Below are 15,145 nucleotides of genomic sequence, written 5' to 3' on the forward strand. Positions count from 1 at the left end.
AGTGAAAATAGCTACTCTAACTACAATATTATTACACATACATTGTGTATTTTTGATACGACCACATAATTATACTAAAGGTAACTCACTAGTTTTTATAGGTCCTAATTAATTAACTTTCGTATGTTTTACTATATTTTGATTGTTATATAATTCAGCAAGCAATGTATCATTATTTTTGATTCAAAACGTCGCACTTACTGACACAACGACCCAACTGTCAAAAGTAATCAATCACTATGTCCACATTACATTGCGGCCCAAAAAATATATATATAAAAAACCGGCCAAGTGCGAGTCGGATACGCGCACAGAGGGTTCCGCACCATCAACAAAAAATAGAGCAAAAAATCGTGTTTGTTGTATGGGAGCCCCCCTTAAATATTTATTTAATTTAATTTTTAGTATTTGTTGTTATAGCGGCAACAGAGATACATCATTTGTGAAAATTTCAACTGTCTATCTATCGCGGTTCATGAGATACAGCCTGGTGACACGGTGGTGGACGGACGGACAGCGAAGTCTTAGTAATAGGGTCCCGTTTTTTACCCTTTGGGTACGGAACCCTAAAAATGACACTCTTTTAGTTAAGGCTACATTTACAAAAAAAAACATTTTTTTAGCATTAAAACCTACGTTTCAATGTGCAGTTGTATTTTTAACACAACCTTGTGTTAAAATACACTCTTTACATATACCCGTATGTCCTTATTCCACTGCGAATATTAACGCTGGGTCAGGTGAATCCAATCCAATTCGCATCTTTTATATTACAATTGAGTTTCTTTTATTGAATTTGTCAAATTTATAGTCCCGCAGAGTTGCCTTATCCAGAGAAGGAGAGTTAAAATTGAATTTCGATGAAACGAATTATTTTCGGCCGTAGTTGTCGTAAAACAGTTTTAAATTTTATATTAAAAGAGTGAATTTTGGGACGTACGTGATCGGAATGGGCATAAAGAATGCTTCATTATGCACTCAGCCCCGATGAAACAGGGTCAGTTTGTGTGTAAATTTTATTAATATGACCTGTTTTCATTGCTCTTGTGTATATTTATATTTTATCGCCCCATATAGGTAGCAGTATACAGGTTGAGAAAACAAACGGGTCCATATGAAATTTGTTAATTTGTTTTTATTGTTAAAGTACTTACAGAAATTGTTATTTGTTTTACAAGGGGGCAAGTTGTTGGTTTACCTCTCGTGCTACTTGATACGTGAAATATACAAAAAATTGCGAGGGTTTCAAGGCACTTGAGTGAAACAAATTTTGTCAACGAGTGAAATACAAAATTTTCAACCACACCAACCCAAGGAAAATACGAATTGTACCAAACAAAATCAAAGCTAATCAATTCAAAATGATAACTGGATAGAACGGTGAATAGACGAGTGAATTTCCATCCAAAGTTACTCCTCTAATATACCAGGACTTCATACCCAGTAAGCACGTCCAAACGCCTCTCGAAACTAGGAAAAAAAGCACACGCTTCTGTTATCCCATTACACGTAGCCACATAAACATCTAATTCTTTCCTGCGCACCTGTGCCGTCCCTTTCCCTCGGAGCGTCCCGTTCTCCCACTCGGGATATAGAACACGACAAGCGCCCAGTTTCAGCCGCCGGCTCGCACGGGACGGACGTGGCTCGCTGCGCAGTTACCCGTCTCGACACGTTCCATCCGCGTTTTTAAGGACCTTAATGAAAAATTGATGAAAACGCTCTTAACGACCCCTCAGAGGTGTTCCTGTGGTTTCTAATTAAACTTTGTGCGCTAGGATTTAAAAGAACATGTAGCGATGCCCGGTGAGTATTTTCAGTGGCAATTTCAGGTAGATAAGGCAGACGATTTTGTGCGTTACGTTTGCTGTTATGTTAATTTAATTTGCTCTTTGGTTATTTAATCCTGCTAATTGTGTTCGGTTTGCGTTGATAATTTTTTGCGCTCACCTGAGTAACACGTGACGATCTATGTAGTTGACATTATTTATATAGAACTGTTTAATTACAAATATGTACTGCATCAGTAGAGCGTACATGCAACTTGGAAAACTCCTGAAAGCTTATTATTCTTGTTTTATCAAGAAGTAAACAAATACTCGTAGGCCTAGAGCTGTACTGTTATCGTTTGAAGTTTTTTTGAAGTTAAACATAACAATACAAACAAATTATACATATTTCAAGAGGAATGTGCTTTTTCAATTATGAATTTGGATGGAATTCTAGTAAATTAGTCATAGAAAACATTATTTCTTTGTATTACCTAGTATTTTTTTCATAAATTCTTGGTAGGTGGCAGGTAGGTAGACACTATTGAATTCTACAGCACTAATTTGCTGACTTTTTTAAGTATATTATCTTGGTACTCGTAATAAGCTCAGAGTCCTGTAATAAACATTTTATGTCTTCATTCTCTTAGTTAACTTGTAGAATTTCTCTTCTGAACTCCGAAGAGCTGTAATACTTTTTATTATTCACTCACCTCCATTTTTTAAGCTAATAAATCTTCAGGGTTAGGTTGTTTTTTATTTCTTTATTTTCTCGGGTCATTAATTTATTTTTTATTTTATTTATCTAACAACATATACGCTTTGTTATTCCCTAGCTCGTATAAATTTAGTTTCGACCCACTTATTTTTAAAGAACTTTAGTATTTTTTTCGATAAAACGTTGGTGGATAATTTACGAACGGTACGATCGTCTGCCCATCGCTAAACCAGTATAACTATTACATCTTGTGGGGTGTCACATGCGCGTTACGAATCATTTAAAAGCTTGAACACTTTATTTTGCCCTCCAGGGTAACTTTTACTTAGTATTTTAGCTCTCGGAATAAATATCGAAAGGAATTGATTCATCAATACCTAAATTCTTGGGTACACCTGTAAAATTAGTCATGTAGAATCCTTGAACCGAATCTCGTAGCTCACGCGTAGCACTTGTTTATACCTCATTGCTACGCCGTAGACGCAACCCACATTTTATTTTATTATTATACCTCCTTCATATTGTTATTTTCATTATTCTTTCATCGTCGATTCTTTATAGCACTTTTATTATGAGATAAAATGGGTTACTCTTCTGCGTTTCCATTCTTTGTACTGTATTGTTCTTTGTGGGAAATGCCGTAGTCAATTGTTTTGCTGTTGAGGTTCTACCTACGGCAGATTAACTTGTATTTTTTTACTCCATCAGTGGGAGACAAGCATACGGTCCGCCTGATGGTAATCACCGTAAAAAAAGATTACTTGAAGGTTTTTAAACCATTTTTTATTTAACACGTTTAGGGACGGTTGTTAAGGCCTAGTTACAAATTGATGAGTGTGTAGCGTCGAGTGTCAAGTTCATATACCTATAGTTATTAGTTGCTTTTAGTGACGAATTATATGAATTCTGACTAAGGCCCACTTGCACCATTCCACAAACCCGGGGTTAACCGGTTAAACCTGGAGTTACCATGGTTACCAGTACAATTTGACAGTAGGTTAAAGGTTTAATCGCTTAACCCCGGGTTAAAGGGATGGTGCAAGTGGGCCTAAATAGTAATCAACGTACCTATAATAAATCTTTCTTCCACTACTATGGTGTCTCTCGTGTCCGTCAGCTTCGCTCTTCCGGCAATCTTTCTCTGTCTATACCATCTCACCGAACTGGTTACATGTCCGATTCCTTCTCTATTCAGGCAGCTCGCCTTTGGAATAGTCTCCCTGTCAAAATTAAACAGTGTCCGAGCAGGTTTGCTTTCAAAAAATCCTTAAGTGAGCACTTTGCTGGCAGAACTGGAAAATCTTAGTGTTTCTGCTTTGTAAGTTCATCTGAATTCATATGTATGTGTATGTATATGTATGTATATATATATGTGTATATATATATTTATTTGTATATATTTATATATGTTTATGTCTGTGTATTTCTTATGATTGGATTGTGTTCGTACAGGTACGTAATTGTATCATCTATACCACATATTTTTTGCACCGCCTACAACTTATCTGCTTTGCTTATCTGGTTGACTGGTAGAGAATGCCTTATGGCATTAAGTTCGCCTTTTGTACAGTGTGTTTTCTTATGTGCAATAAAGATTAAATAAATAAATAGGGCTTTAACAAAATTTTATAGCATGGGAATTTTCATAGTTCACTGTTGAGTAACGTTGATCAGTCCGCTAATTATTATTTTTGCAAGTGACCCATAATCTCCAAGTTTACTACCGATATATATTTTCAAGAATTAACTATTTTGTATTTTGAATTCTTGAAGAATATATACTGACTAACACATTATACTTAAATATTGTAATGCCATAGAGAAAAAAATACATAGATTGCTCACTCCATACATCAGTTTTAGTACCAAAAAGACTATTAGCATCTAGCATCGAGTAGCGGAACTATCAGTACTGCTACTTGACAATAGATGTAGCACCGACCGGAAAGTCTTATGCTGTTGAGATATGGAGTGAGCACTCTTGTCTTATTATATTTCTCTATGGTAATGCCAAGATATAATATCATCATGTTTATATATGATCATCTAATAGGTAATAAGATAATAACAGTCGGTTTCAACGATGAAATCTTAGCTTATTACTTCATTTATGACTAATACGTAATTTCTGCACAACTGTGGACTTGGGCCAATAATACATATTCAGAATCGTAAAACATGATATCAACTCTATTTCAATGTCTCTGTCACGCTCATAGGAATGCGAGTATGAATGGGTCTAATACATATTAATATCAAATTGATATTTTACGATCTAAATGCGCCTCAATGTCATTGACATGATATCCGCTAGTTCTTATGAATGTAATATTGCAATGATAACAAAATGGCGGCCAAGGGTGCGATAAACTTCTGTTATAAATGACCCATCATTGCATTATTTTATAATAGTGCATTCACTGTTGGTAGAGAATGATTTATGGCATTAAGTTCGTCTTTGGTACCTTTTTGTTGTATGAAATAGATGCACGCAAAAAAGTGAGGTCTTTATGGCCCATCACTAGATTTTAATCATCTTCAACTCGCTTTCTTACGTATATATGGATCTACGAGTATTTAAATTTGGTTTATAATTTTTATGCTACTACTTTCTAGTTAGTAGTAGGTTAATTTCAAGTTGGCTCTTTAATTTATCTTACTATATTATTATTTGCTTGTTCAGGTCAAATCTAGCCACTGACTACCGTATTCGAACTTCAAGATATTCACAAGAGACGACACGTACGTACTAAATCCATTCTAGATACGTTATAGTTTAAATTTCAACTAGTTCTCTTCTGCAGCGCAATTCGGGCAACTAATGTCACTTTTACGTTAGATAGAGTTAGATATCTATTAGATGTGAATTGGCTCTCTAAATCATATCTTGTGGAAATCGTTTAAGAGTATCTCCAGAATCGCGGATTTGTCAAATTTGACAAATTTGTCAAGTTAGATCTTTAACATATCGTTATCGTATCTTGGTGATGTCTAAAAGATATCTAATAGATATCTATTTCAAAATCCGAATCGGGCCCTGACTTAGAGCACGTCCCCAATATCCATAGAGATTTATTTCGTACACCTACGTAATTAATGCTTTTCGGTTGCATCCTAAACGAGTCTAGGGTGCCACTTGACTACAGAAATGCTTGACTTGATCCCAATATTTGTGAGTCTTTTTTGAATGATCGTAATAACCTTTGAGAATATTAGTATATAGAATAAAGGATATTACGTTCATAATGAAAAGGGTCAAAGATGGCCGTATTGTTTATTTCATAATGACGAAAATGAGTTTATATTCAACAACGATCCGTTCAGCGAAAAAATACCTACAAAAATTTTCCTACTTTGCTCCCCTGTGTGTAATTATGGTCAAATTACTGAACTCAGGTAAACAAAAATGAATATATATTGAAATTGGTACGTTGGTCATATTATATTATAATTATAATCTCTCTTCTTTGGCGTGCGCCTATTGATGTGGCGCACTATGGGGTAACTTTACGTCCTTAAGTATAAGAAAACTTTAGGTATTGCTCCTTATTCATTGGTTATACATAAAATATGTTGCATAAGATGTTCTTCTTATTATCGATTCATCTGAATATAATTTTAAATGAATAGTTTTAAAATATATTCATAATATCGAGCTAATATTGTGGCAAAGTATGACCATACCGAAATAGACATTGAAATTAGATGTAAAGTTGCTCATAAGGATAATTAGTGAATCCGAAATGGTGTAATTTCTACTGCGATAAAACAAATCATGCTTTTTCGACTCTATTGCAGGGTGGTAAGATTGGAATTGGAATAGGTTCCTGCGTGTTAGTTGCACCTCGAGCTCTGCCTGGCTGCGCAATTTGGCAGTGAGCTGACATTTGCTGCGGCGCAAATTTACTGCCAGCACATTGAACATGACTTATTCGCGTATCTTGCCAGTGAAGTCATATTAGCAGGGGTCGGAAATGGAGCCTACAATTCTTTCTTATCGGTTTTTGCATTACACGCAGGTACTTTTAATGTTAATTAATTGTATTATTTAGTTTATTTTAAGGACCGATCACACAGTAGGTAACTGGACGCAGCGTTTACGTAGTAACGTGGATTATACGTTGTGATTAAATGATATAATTTCCTTAGTGAACGGTTCATTCATGCTTGTAGATATTAAAGAAAATCCGTAACCTTTTTAAATAATATATAAAAAGCGTTACGAATACGAGTGTCATATTAGTTACTTTAACAGGTAGCTAACACGTTCAAAGCACTGACGAAATTCTCCAGAGTGCAGAGACTAAATCCTTTTGCCAGTTTCAAAAGAACCCACTCAAAAAGCCCGAAACGTCCCCTTTGTCTGCCGATTTAAAATCCTATTCGAATGTGATTGGAAATGAAGGTATACGCTTTGCCTTTTTATGCCCGTGGTAGGTAGAGACGAGCGTTATTTTTACGTAACCGTTTATAACAAAAATCTTATAATAATAAAAAATTACAGCTCAACTTACAAAATATATCACCAATCTCTGAGATTTCTCCATAACATTCTCTTTAGTTACAATAATAAATATAATAATTACAACGCAGCTCTCAAGATGGAACTGTTTGACGGAAATGTTCTTCGCTTCATTTAAAAAACTACTATCAATCATTTGATTGCGGCATAAAAATAACATAATTACTAAAAATTTATTGGTACTCGATAAAAAACGGGTTACGTTTCGTTTCACGGAAAACCCGGAACGACCCAGCCCTAGCGGCAGGGCTGCAGCGGAATTGGCGCTCCATTATGGAGACCTGACATAGCGGAAATGAATTTAGTGTCACGTTCAATTTACTTCTTTGGTAAACTTGCCACGCATGATAATTTAAAGAACCATCATGCATGGTGTTACGAGGGAAGAAAAGATGATTTGTAAATACGGGGTAAATGTATCGTGAGCTGCTCTTTGTATTATGGAAAGTATTTTGGAACAAATTTTGTATGTCTTGCGATAGTAGGTATTGTTACTACTCTGTCCCTCTAGCACATTAAAGGTCACGTTCAGATGTTTATTTCAGCTGCATTACTGCTGCAGTGTTGTTGTTGTGATCGCTGTATCTGTCAATTGCCTTAATAACGATGTACGACTCTAATGGATGGAATAGTCCCTATGACGGAATTAGCCACATTGACCTTACTATTGCAACCAGGCGTTGTTCGGTTGTGGGTCACTCTATCTTCACCGACTTAGGCATTTCAACCAAATAAATTACCTCTTTATGTGAAGTCCTCTTACCGTACGTATTTTTCTAGAAATATACTTAGTCTCCTATTATTTAAATGCTTAAATTAGGTATAATCTCATAGATAAGGTATAACAAACTAGCTTTTAAATTCCAGCCATTCCGTAGCACATTAGAACTCCGAACATCCATTAGCTTATCTCGTGCTGATTTACAGTAACGTTATTATCATATTTCCACTTCTCTAACGCTCCGAAGGAATTTTAAATCGCTCTGAAATTGCATTTTCAGAGATGTCTGTTATGTGAAAGAGTGTTCTATGGCGATATAAATATTTGCTTATTCTATACCCATTCTAAAACTATACTCAATAACACTGAAAATAGGTATCTTGGTATGGAATTTTGCAGCTTGTATGCAATGTCCTTTGCAGTGTCCAAAAAATGGCATGCTTGGAAAAATTTTCTTCTTTTAACCCTTTAGCGCATATGGTTCCAAATTTGGAACGTAATAACTTTTTCCTCGTGGATTGATATAAGCGTCATCTGTTTTACTGAACTTGTAAGAGGTAGAAACTATGCACACTACTGAATGTTTTCTGTACTCGTTACAGCTTCTAACTAGTTTGTGGTCCATAAGACGTTATCATTTCCACCAACGTTCGGCAATTTTGACTTGCAAGTGTGATTGACTACTTTGTAAGTAGCTTTTCGTTGTTGTATTAAGGGCAATGAATATGTTTCATGTATTGAGTATTAGGAAAACAGATGCCGCGAGATATTACGGTACAAGATGTAAGCATTTATATTAAAATTACTATGTATGCTGTCGTTAAAGTTTTTTCCTGAAATGGAACACTATGCGTTACAAGCTAGAATGATTGGATTAATATGGAACATTATGAATTAGTGATTTTTTTATTGGTTTGACAAATATGGAACCTTATGCACGTAGGCAAGCTACTTCTATATTTTATTTTTATTAAGGTAGGTGCGTTAGCAGCATTGTTAAAACTACCCTACGGCAATTATGTTCGTACATATATTAAAAAAATACGTAAGAGAAAAATTTTGTGCCTACTATTTATTAACATAATAAAATGAAGGTCAAGTTTCCTAGGTACTTATTATATACAGTTGAACATTTTATCTGTAGATAACCCACCGGTTTTCTACAGAAAAATGCACATTTATGCTAATTTAGTAATTACAGCTAGTAGCTACAGCTACCAAAAGCTTGTGAGTGCATAACTAATAAGAATCAAGTGATTTTACTACGTCGATGACAAACAATTTAAGTATTTACTCCGTCTGGTGGTATGCGGCTACCATAGCCTAAATCTTACCAAAATATAAAAATGATACTTAAATATTATTTGAAAATGGAAGTGGTTTTTTTTACCTACATTTTTATACATATTATGGCATACAGTTCCAAATTTGACCAGTTAAATAATCGGGGTCCGCGTAGCCATAAAGTTCCAAGTTTGGAACAAATTGTTATTTACTATTATTTTTAATTGGGTCTAATATAGATTTTTTACACATTTTTTTTAAGTTACATTTATAGTATTTTATTACATATGTTTAATTCAGGGAAATTAAAAAATCCATGCGGTAAAGGGTTAAATCATAAATGGGTCCGATCCTTCAATAAATACTTGCACTGTAGAATAATTAATTACCTAATTATTCGCACATAAGAATGCGGTTTTGATTTGTAATTTCTTTTTTGCTGTGCAATTCGTTTTTAGGTATTTTAGGCTCTTGCGACATTGCAACGGCGACGTTGATGTCGTCGCTGAATGTATCATTTCCTTTATCTTTATCTCTTTTTTGAAACCAAAATTCAGTTGGAAAACTAAAAATTTGTTGTTGGAATTGATATACATATATCATATTCACTCCTTTGCAACTGACAGGTGCTTTTTACAATCGCTACTGTCTATTTCACCATTTCTACTCTACCGGGATAATAATAATTACAAAAGTCAACAAAGCTCAAGTAAAAAAACGAAAACTGATACATCCGTTTTTAAAACATGACACAAATAAAATCCATTCAAGTCACAATAGAGTTTGTTCGGAAAGAGAAGAGTCGTGGAATGTATGGGACTTAATACATTCCACGACTCTTCTCTCCCCGAACAGACTCTAATACCTAAGTTTAGAATATAGAACTTCATTAAATAACAAAGTTTAGGTATTTTCTTGTATAGTGATAAACTTGGAAATCTTCCTATACCTACTAGCGCCTTGAGAGCTGCAAACTGTTTTGAATATGTGAGCAGCACAGTAGGGGCGAAGAATAAACTCGATAGAATATAATGAATATATTGAAACGGTAAACTCAATGTAAATTGAAACAATACCTAAAAGTTGAAACTGTATCATTGATATAAAAAATAAAAATTTCCTTTACTTACAACTATGCACGGAACTAAATATTTTTGGACACAGTTTCCTAGGTTCAGCTAAGTGATTTTATGAGTATATCAGTCCAACTTTAATATGGGTTTTGAAACAGGATTTGCGTGCAATGTAAAAACCTTAGTCTTTATACGCGGAACTATTTAATAATTATATTACCTATAACTCTATTTTATATTTTTGGCTGTTATTGAAATAGGCTTCCTTGAGAGGACGAATATATACAATTATGTACTTTTCCCAAAACTAAGATGATAGACTGTTTTTTTTTTGTGATATTAAACCAAAGATGTATATGGTAGCAGCAGTAAGTATATTTTCTTTACTTACTCAACAAATTCAGAAATATTTGCGTCTATCCCTTCAATACACTGAAGGGATAGACGCAAATATTGCGTCACTGTGACGGCACTATGCCAGTCACGGCTAAGCACAGCCATAAAGCCCTGTTTGCTGAAAATTGAAAGTGACTTTGGTTGTAAAACGTACCCAGCGAAAGGCGTTAAGCGCTTGAGGAAATAGGTAGGTATCAATTTAGGGTTACATTTTTGTCTTATCTTTTTACTTACTGTGGGGGGATAATATGCTTGTAGTCTATGGAAAATTTTAGGCTTCGTCAGTTTAAATATTGCATGTAACGATATCTGTTATTTATTATTCTTAGTTAGGAGATAAATTGTTATTTTGGAAACTTTAGTTTTCACCCGTTAACCAAGCGAAAGAACTGTTTTATTTTTGTGTAAAAATCTTTTTTATGGCTTTCCGGCTATTGTAACTCCAGTATTGGCTAGTATAATAAAGATACTTTGGTTGTTTCTTGTCGTAATATTTTATTACAGATAATAGGTATGTTAAAAGGTCGTCTACAGCTACACAGCTATAACGAAATATACATAGTAAGTAGATTGGTTAAACATTCATAATATTTATTGGATGCGAAGAAGCATATTATGTACAAATCGAATATCGATACAAACTGATGAGCTCCTTCAGACGACCTTTGAATAACACAGTTTATTAAACACGATAAATTGTATTGGTTTGATGTAAGCGGTTTATTCGAAGGATTATTATGTAAGCATTGAACTTGTCGATGTTAACTTAGGTAGCAGCAATAATCACGGTAATAACTATATTTGTGGACGAAATATCATTTGATATTTATCCGGGAGCCTCAGAGAAGTATACCATCGTGAGAAAACCTGCACAGTGCACACAGCTGCCAATGAATTCAAAGGCGTTTGAAATTCCCAATCCATTTCTTGTGCAAGCAGTAGGACGTATGGCGTCTGGGAGTATATTTCAATAAAGAAAGCTAAGGCGTAAGTTATCGTTTTGGAAATCACAATTTAATGCGACACGCTTCAGGCATCCTTCAAAATAGTCCATAGGTGCAGTTGAGTAGGTCCGCCCGCGCTTTGGCCATGACTGCCATGAGAAATTTTTTACTGTAATTTAAAAAACCTCTAGGTTTTAAAACTTTAATAGCTTGTGATATAAGTTTTAGATATGGTACGTCATGATATGTTTTAAAATGTTTATTAGTTCATTTAATTAGGCTGACACATTTGGCACTAAAACTGGGTCACAACACTGTGTTTTTCCGTCAAACCCACTTTAAAACTTAAAATTCAACACGTTGAGTCGTAATGCCTCGTCAAAGCATTTAATAAACGTCGCTTTAGAACTGAGAGAGATTTCCGCGAGTGGAGTGGCGACGTGAAAGCATTATTCTGCAAGGTGAGAGTTTCTTTGCAAAGACGAGTGTGGACGGTGGTTGTGGTCTGAGAGTCGACAAAATGTAGGAAAAACAATACACTCCTTTTTTTCAAAGGTACATCAATAGAACTGGATCTAAATGTGTATGAAGATACATCAGCTAATAGATAAGCACATAGTTAATAGGCTAGCACAAAATTTCAATGACTAAGAAACTAAGAAAACTCGGGCGGACCGCGATGCAGGTCCAACATATATTTTTATGCAAGTTTTTTTAGAAACTCGTATAATGTAGGTGTTTTTATGAGTCCGCAGGTATAGGTTAATCTTGGAATATCTTATCGACCAGTATAATATAATAATATAATTTATAATATAGTTTTATGTTTTATTTAAACAGAAACGAAATCACTGTACAAGGTTGATTATATGAAATAAAATATTTATTACAAAGAAAATTCAAGCCGCCAGTCGCTTGTGTTTCGCTCCGCGCGGAACATCTGCGAAGATTTATTCGTGGCTCGCTTTTGACACTATGAAGGCTTTCATACTTCTAAAACGTTGTTTACTCGTAATATTTACGGACACCCGCTAGCAAAGCCAGGTGAATAGTGACTGTGGCAAGATACTTTGTAGCTTTACCTTTACTTTAGGATTTATATTTGTGGATAAAAGCCATATGCGTGCAGATCCGTGCGAATGCCCTGAAAGTATCAGTATCTTTCTACGATACTCAAATAACCTCCGTACCAACTGTCATCATTGAGCTTTTAATGCAGTAGAGGTCAACTATAAGAAGATATTAGTAATTTACCTAAAATATCTGTATGATATGTAATTAACTTGTATGTTTGATGGTAATTCGTCAACTAATTTAATAGTGTCGCCGTATGTATAAACAAGTCAAAATCAACTGGTACCACATCAGTGCGCTTTATCGGTTAAGTTTTGACTTGTTTTTAGGGTTCCGTAGCCAAATGGCAAAAAACGGAAGCCTTATAGATTCGTCATGTCTGTCTGTCTGTCTGTCCGTCTGTCCGTCTGTCCGTCTGTCCGTCTGTCTGTCCGTCCGTATGTCACAGCCACTTTTCTCCGAAACTATATAAGAACTATACTGTTGAAACTTGGTAAGTAGATGTATTCTGTGAACCGCATTAAGATTTTCACACAAAAATAGAAAAAAAACAATAAATTTTTGGGGTTCCCCATACTTCGAACTGAAACTCAAAAAATTTTTTTTCATCAAACCCATACGTGTGGGGTATCTATGGATAGGTCTTCAAAAATGATATTGAGGTTTCTAATATCATTTTTTTCTAAACTGAATACTTTGCGCGAGAGACACTTCCAAAGTGGTAAAATGTGTGTCCCCCCCCCCTGTAACTTCTAAAATAAGAGAATGATAATACTAAAAAAAATATATGATGTACATTACCATGTAAACTTCCACCGAAAATTGATTTGAACGAGATCTAGTAAGTAGTTTTTTTTATACGTCATAAATCGCCTAAATACGGAACCCTTCATGGGCGAGTCCGACTCGCACTTGGCCGCTTTTTACTTGATAAAGCGATTTACAGTCGTAGGTATATGACCAGATTTCCTTTTTTACATACCTTCGTATATTTAGCTAATATTTTGTAAACGTTTTATAAAAATGCTTGTATTTTATGAAGCAACAGATAACCTGAAGTCTTCGTAAATCAAAATCGTTGAACCAACAAACAGCACAACCATGTGCACTCGATCGGATTCAGCGAGTCAGCCGGCCCGCATTTTCATTTGTGAGGAGGTGTATGAGTGGACGCTCGGAGCGTTCGGCGGGGCGTGCAGCGTGGCGTCGGGCTCACAAGTGATTTGAGCAGCGTGCACTAAGGCCGCTCCTATACGTTTGCATTTGTTTAACATGCACGCCGCACGCCCCGCTCCGCTGCACGCCCAACTCGAGCATCCATGAACCGTCAGTGGAAAGACATCGATAAACTTTATTGTTTGGGTATGACGTAAGGAAGCTGGTGTAGTCACCTTGATTAAAAGTTTAACTATGCTACGTAAATATTTATTTTGACTTATATCAGAACAGTTCAATTAAATACCTATAAGTATATTTTATAATATGTATGCCAGTTTTAAGTCTGGAAATACTTATGGATAAATTCAGAAAAAGAAAAATAAAAGTTTGTAAAGTGCTAACATCTTATCTTACAACAAAACTAGAAACGACTATGCTCTGCATTATGACTAAACTTTGAATAATAAAATAACACAATTAAAATCGTATTTAGACTCGAGAACACTTAGTAACTACTTTAGTTTTTAGTTTCTTTAAAACAAATGTATGTCTACTTTTACTCTTTAGTGCCAAAGTTTCACGACAAAGTTCTGAAAGACAATTTAGAATTTGTAGTTAAATGACATTGGTTTTTAAACTAAGTTGTATTTACTCCACTTTGTTTCACAACTACGTACATTTTTTTTGAATAGATTAATGCATCTTCATTATTTGTAAAAATATATGTAATTGCATGAAAATAAAATAGAGAAAATTTTAAAAAGACCCGGTGCTTTTATTTGGATCTTACGTATCGAGAAAGTGATATTATAAAAAAAACAGACGAAAAATTACCTATATTTCAATTTAAATAAATACTTAACAATAATAAAGTCAAATCAAATACGTAAATATGTAGTTGATTACGAACAAGTGGAAATCCGGTGTCCTGCCTATTTGCCATCTTCCAGGAAATGGGCGTGATTGTGTGCATAAATCAGTCCGTTTCACAGAAAAGTCACACGTTGCGTTGAATTTTTACGCTGTGCACCTCGCGGCGAGCGATCTCTCGGTCGATATCTTAGAATAGACGCAAAATGGGTCATCGCTCGGCGACAACAGACGGCCGAAGCTCCAGATAAATTTATCGGACGGCTCTCGTATGAACTAATAGATTGTTTTGTCGCGGAAATCGACGGAACGGGCTCGTTCATACAGAGCATGAACGAGCCCGTTCCGTCGATTTCCGTGTGATTTTTTGGTGTTAATATCGAGTTAAAAGTTGCAGGCCGAAAATGGGTTTTAACTTTTACGCTAAATGAAAAAAGTCAGGGCAAAAGCGATAGTTAGGAAAGTTTTATCGTTGGTGTTTAAACCAGACTGTTTTATTGAAATGGGCATGAGTTTAACTTGATATAAAGTTTATATTAATGTTTATAAAAAATTTGGTTTTACAATTTTCATTGCAGCTTTTAGATTTCGTGAGTACCTATATTATGTCTGTCAA

At 35.0% G+C, this 15,145-nt stretch overlaps 1 protein-coding gene across 1 annotated transcript in view; it reads left to right on the top strand.

Annotated features, from left to right (window-relative positions):
• Positions 1-1,605: 1,605 nt before the first annotated feature.
• The window catches only part of LOC134651376 (spondin-2), a 50,838-nt gene continuing 37,298 nt past the window's right edge, over positions 1,606-15,145 (top strand). Inside the window, exon 1 of the mRNA XM_063506464.1 lies at positions 1,606-1,806. The gene's annotated coding sequence lies outside the window, so the exon portion shown is untranslated. The remainder of the gene's footprint in view (positions 1,807-15,145) is intronic.

Source organism: Cydia amplana, chromosome 10 (genome assembly GCF_948474715.1).
Source record: "Cydia amplana chromosome 10, ilCydAmpl1.1, whole genome shotgun sequence".
NCBI classification, from domain to species: Eukaryota; Metazoa; Arthropoda; class Insecta; order Lepidoptera; family Tortricidae; genus Cydia; species Cydia amplana.